Source organism: Coregonus lavaretus (assembly GCF_964263955.1).
Source record: "Coregonus lavaretus genome assembly, chromosome: 23".
Taxonomy (NCBI): Eukaryota; Metazoa; Chordata; class Actinopteri; order Salmoniformes; family Salmonidae; genus Coregonus; species Coregonus lavaretus.
Window position 1 is genome coordinate 32,974,431 of NC_140010.1, and position 5,962 is coordinate 32,980,392.

The following is a 5,962-nucleotide window of genomic DNA, read 5'->3' on the forward strand; positions in this document are numbered from 1 at the left end:
CGTAATGATTGGTTGACAAATAGTGGCTCCCAGTACCCAGGTGATGGCTGCATGGTGCAGTTAGTGAGAAGCAACTGCATGACCTTTGATCACATGGTTTTTGTAAAGTTCATGCAGTCGACATGGAGGCGTTGGAAATGTTTTATCCCCATAATACAACACACATTGAAACGTGGTGACAAACGATGTTCCCTGACTAGACAAAATTGATCTGCTTGAACGTGCCCATTGATTGATTGATCGGAGACAGCTTGTGTCAATTACAGCAGGGGTTTTAAAAATAGGGTCTGCAGGTCTTTTTTTTTTCAAGGCGGGGACGCAGAATATGTTTTTCCCGCGCTACAGAAGGCTATATCAGTCCGCTAATACAGGACTAGTAAAGGCCCAGTGCACTACTTTTGTGAATTAAAAAAAGATATCTGTTTTTATTATGATGATTTTTCAGGGGTGCTGCAGCGCTATGTTTGACTGTGCCTACTGTGTCAATCTGAGGATTGTGACACATTTCTATTTGTTTTACAATTTGGTATTTTGAGGCCTCTGATTAGATGTGCCAATGTGTAATTGTGAAAAGCCTGATTTAAAATGTTCGACATGGAATTATGTAAAACTACACAATAGTGCCACAACTGACTTTAATTTCAATCTTAATTTCAGTACATGATTTAATATACTTTTTCTAGATTCCTCAGTATGACATATTAAATGTACTACATCAAATTATCTGAAATGTTGTTATTTGTAGCAACATACAATAAACACCTACAGTAAGAACAGGGTCAATAGTAAAGTAGTCTTGAATTGTGTCAAGTGTTGTAAAACTGATAACAAGACTAGTAGTCCGCTTCATCTCTTTGACTATGGATTAAAGGACAATCCAGATTCCAGATTCAAATTCTTATTGGTGTCCTTTAGTAGTGGTTTCTTTGCAGCAATTTGACCATGAAGGCCTGATTCACACAGTCTCCTCTGAACAGTTGATGTTGAGATGTGTCTGTTACTTGAACTCTGTGAAGCATTTATTTGGGCTGCAATTTCTGAGGCTGGTAACTCTCTAATGACCTTATCCTCTGCAGCAGAGGTAACTCTGGGTCTTCCATTCCTGTGGCAGTCCTCATGATAGACTGACCTTAATGTCTTAAAGTAATGATGGACTGTCGTTTCTCTTTGCTTATTTGAGCTGTTCTTGCTATAATATGGACTTGGTCTTTTACCAAATAGGGCTGTCTTCTGTATACCCCCCTACCTTGTCACAACAACTGATTGGCTCAAACGCATTAAGAAATTCCACAAATTAACTTTTAAGACGGCACACCTGTTTATTGAAATGCATTCCAGGTGACTACCTCATGGTGTGTCCAAACTTTTGACTGGTACTGTATGTCTGGTGTGGTTTTTGTCTTGAGCTCATCCACCTAGTCACTTTAGAAAAATAATTTACTTGTTCTCATACCAACAACAAATCAGCTAACCTTGTCCTAGAAAACACAGACAGCGCTCACACAGCTCTATCACCATTAGACATTCATTAATCTTATTAGATCCACTTCCAGCTATGCAAAGATATTGAAAAATTACAACAATGGTTAAACTATACATAATGGCTCAATAAAAACACGACTACTTAAAATGGATCGATTTTGTGTGGCTAACTAAAGACCTGAATATTAATCTGACCATCCACATGAAAGTCAATATTGTTACGCTTGAATTGATCCTTGTGAGCGCAATAGCCAAAGCTGAATGTTTATTTCACCAGGATGAATGATCTGCAGTTGTAATAGTACGACAAAATGGCCACCACGGTTGCCGTGGATCCCAGTCCAGCATTAGAGGAGAGGCATCTCTAAGGGGCATGGTGAGAAGCGATGGGGACATCCAGTCTGAGCTAGCAGTCTTCCTGCCTTCAGCGCAGACCTTCATAAACATCACCTCACAGTCCATTGAGAAACCCACCTCAAACCTGCAGAGGAAAAGAAAGGGAGACAGAAAGTGAGTACATCAAGTGCATCCAAAACCTACAAAAATAAAGTCCTTGAAGTTCTGTCAAAAAATGGGTTGAGTAATCTAATTGACAACTATGGTCATGTGAATACAATATGAAAGTTCACAAACCCCATACCACACAGTAAATTTGTCTGAGGTATTGGGTGTGTGTGCGATAGTGGTTATTTCCACTGTGCAAATTGAGGTGGATAAAAGATGGGACGAGGAGGGTTGCGTACGTGGAGGGGTCTTTGGCTCCATCCGAGGGGGGAGTAGAGGAAGGGTTAGGAGCGGTGGTGGGGGAGTGTGTCCATGTGTACGTTCATCTTCATCTCGTTCTCCAGGATCTGGACCAGCTGCTGCATGGAGGGTAGGTGACCCGACTCCAGCTTGGACCACACTGGCACATCTGCCCAGGGAGGTACAAACACATTAACTCTCTTCTCTGTGTGGTATTTTTCAATGACATCTATGTAGGCTCCGTAAAGGATTTGTGCATACTCATGCAAAGGTAAAGTGAGCCTTACCGTTTAATGTGATTTCAAAAGCTCCTGTTGACATACACTGGTTTTCAATCATGTTGCTGAAAAAGAATACCATCATGCAGGCATAAATCTGAAAGAGAGACCGAAACAGAAATTCAATATCAACATCAATCAATTACGAGCGAAAATTGGACTTCAAGTAAAATGTGTCATTGGTCAATATGCACATCGGTTCTGCCAAGGATTAGGGTGCAAAATTCCATAGCCCTTTTGTCTGTGTACCCAGCCCAGGGAAACACACCAACATGTTATAGCAGTAGGCAGAGGAACAGACAGAGGAATGCTGCCGTGTTAGTGCTTACATAACAGGTACATTTTTATTGGCCCCCAGTGTGTTTAGGATATACATGGAGGGGATTTTAATAGTGTGCCTTCTACTTCAGCACCATGGACTCATGTTACCTTGGAGATCCAGGTTGACAGCCAGGGTAAACAATATACACAAACAAAGACTGCATCATTTTCTCACTCTCCCAAATGAGGCATTAATGAAATCCCATGGGTAAGGTCTGTATGTGTGCCTTGAGAGGTAGTGACTATTCTTGTCTACACCTACCCTTTAATTTTCATTAGAGCAGGTATGCCTGTGACGCTAACACCAAGTGTTATGTCGAATTTTAAACATAGAGTCTCACCTTATTCTCCTGACTCCAGACCCAGATGCCTGGGGCTTGCATACCGCAGAGGGCGAAGGGGTCCTTGCCGATGATGATCAGTCCAATCAGTGCCAGCTTGAACATGGACAGGAAGGAAGCAACGTGTCTGAGGACAGCAAACAAGATGATAATAATGTAAACTTCCAGAGAGACGGTAGAACATATGCACATCAAGGGTTCTCCCCAAAGAATATATGAGGGGCGCTGCACCACCTTGTGGACAGGCTACGCCACTGTTTTATTTTATACACACATATTTATTTATTTATTTATCTGTTATCATACAAGACCATTTTTTGCTCTAGATTGCTTGAAATGGCAGTTACAGGTGTTCGAAAACGCAAAAACATTTAAGTCCAAAGGAGGGCACTTCCCCCCTCCGGCCCTCCCCGCTGTACTCAGTAGCACCACGTTGTTAATTGAATCCTGGGGAGAACCCTTACATCCAATGGCTTTGTGCAAGTGGCAGATATCAAGGTATGAATCATCAGCAAAGAAAGAAGATTCCGCACCCGGTGATATGTATGCGCCTAAGTGTGTAGTGTGTTGACCCTTAGGTACAGACCAGATGAAGACCTGAGTCAATTTGTTGGTAACAACCACAAGGGAGAATACATTGCAATACACTTCAAGTGTTTCCACGGTATGGTGGCACGCAGCGTAACTTACCGGTAGAGGGGTAGAGGAAGGTAGTTCTCCCCCTCAATGCGGATGTCTGGGTAACGCTGGTACAAGGCCTGCATGTACTCCTCAAACACCCGCTTGTACCCTCAGGAGATGCTGGGTGAGAGAAGGGGAGAGAGAGAGTGAGAGAGCGTCAAACAGGGCCAGAGGGGAACAGACAGTGACACACGCTGAAAAAAAACAGTCTTTAGAGGCAAGGCTATATACACTTGGCCACAGCCAAACACAACTCTAAGTCCAAGGTTATCTTTGATCTTTTGTTGTGACTTCCATGCATTGTATGCTGCCTGTAAAGCATGAGTGGTGACCTCCCATTACTGTATGGCACAGGGTTCATCTACTGCCCAAATGCATTATTAAAATACTGAACAAAGGCATTTCACATTCAAAACACGTCTCTTGGTCTGAGTTAATCCCATTCTCTTGACATGGTAGAAATGAATCCAACCGGTAGTGCCCACATGGGGCCGCAAATCGCAGGATTAGCTATTTGACAGCGGTGGTATGTTTTATTTTTTTCAACCTCTCAACTACAGATTAATTAACAACAGACTAAACACGGTTGTCATTTAGTTACATAAACATGTGGATGTTGCTAGCTAACCAAGATACTGTGCTGCATAGATACTGTAAGGGTTCTTTGACTGCACCCACCCAATTTCCTGATCAGAATTAGCTAACAGGATTTAACTAGCCATAGCTAGTCGTACATTACCCTTAACTTAATTAATTCAGGAAAAAGTGTTTCGTTGCTATGGTTTTGACCAAAAATATGGCTAACAAGACCCGTTTGACAGTCAATTTGGTTACATGCAAATTATAACGAATCTGGTTCCCAGACAGGAAATTCATTTTGGCCTAGACACACGGGCAAGTAGCTGATGCTAGCTGAACAACAACAAGACAAGAGGTCTACTCAAAATGTATTGTTGTCATCGCTTACCAGATTTGGAATTTAAGAAGTGGCCCAGTTGCAAATTGTATCTTCATTTTCTTAATGCCGCTGTCATCAGCCGACGCAGCACAGTACAGGGAGAGAACTAGAAACAGGAGCGAAAAGGGAAGCCACCTCTTCGCCATTTTCCTACGATTTGTGTCGTGAACAGTATTTGCGTGAGCAACAATAGTGGAATCGGAGGTTCGCCTTCAAAATAAAAGTCACCATTGAAACGGATGCAAACGGATGAAAATAGTGGAATCATGCCACAATATGGCAAGATAATGCTAAACAAGTTTAGGATGTTGTTATGTAAATTCAACAAAATACAATAATTAGTTAATCTGACAAAAAAACAGTTGATCGCACTGTTTATGAAGTGGCAACCCTTCATTCAGAGCAGGTGGGGCAGAGCACAACTGTTTAGCTAAAAATAATAATGTGGTTGCCTGTATTGCATGTCATTTTGGCATTAATACGTGTCACATATCAGTTTGCAATCAATGTAATTTTAAAATAATTGAATGAATAAAGCCGCATACAAACATGGTCTCTTTCTTGAGTATGGCAGGTCCAAAATGCAGGTGTTTCAGCCTTGCTCAGTGCTTTCTGTGGTGGTGGGGCAGCCAGCAGAAAATACGGAGCGTAGGGGTTGATAATGTTCTCTAGTTGAGCCGTGATTGGCTCTGTGTTCTGTCACTCATGGGGACACTACTTCACCGCAAAATCTATTGGAAGAGGTCGAAAATTCAAGCCCCTTGGGTGCTGCCATAGATTCACATTAGAAGTGCCCATCCAAGAAAGCTCAAGGTCATTGTCCACAGATAAAATGAAGTCAAATCACGTTATATCTACCGTAGCTTTGATTGGACTGATCATGTCAACATCATACTTTCAAAATCTTAGCTAGCAAGCTAGACAATAATAATAATATGCCATTTAGCAGACACTTTTATCCAAAGCGACTTACAGTCATGCCTGCATACATTTTTTTTGTGTATGGGTGGTCCCGGGGATCGAACCCACTACCTTGGCGTTACAAGCGCCGTGCTCTACCAGCTGAGCTACAGAGGACCACAAGCAGTCATAGTCATGAATCAAGTTGACAATCTACTGGCAAATCCTTGTCATATGAAGATAAATTATAGATAAAA

General features: G+C 41.9%; 1 pseudogene across 1 annotated transcript; it reads right to left on the reverse strand.

Annotated features, from left to right (window-relative positions):
- Nucleotides 1–621: 621 nt before the first annotated feature.
- LOC311098964 (thioredoxin reductase-like selenoprotein T1a) lies at nucleotides 622–5,421 on the reverse strand (annotated as a pseudogene). Its single transcript, XR_014615700.1, has 6 exons — nucleotides 4,815–5,421; nucleotides 3,857–3,967; nucleotides 3,167–3,293; nucleotides 2,514–2,601; nucleotides 2,226–2,395; nucleotides 622–1,963 (listed from the first exon to the last, which is right to left on the reverse strand). The product of XR_014615700.1 is annotated as a thioredoxin reductase-like selenoprotein T1a (transcript).
- Nucleotides 5,422–5,962: the final 541 nt, after the last annotated feature.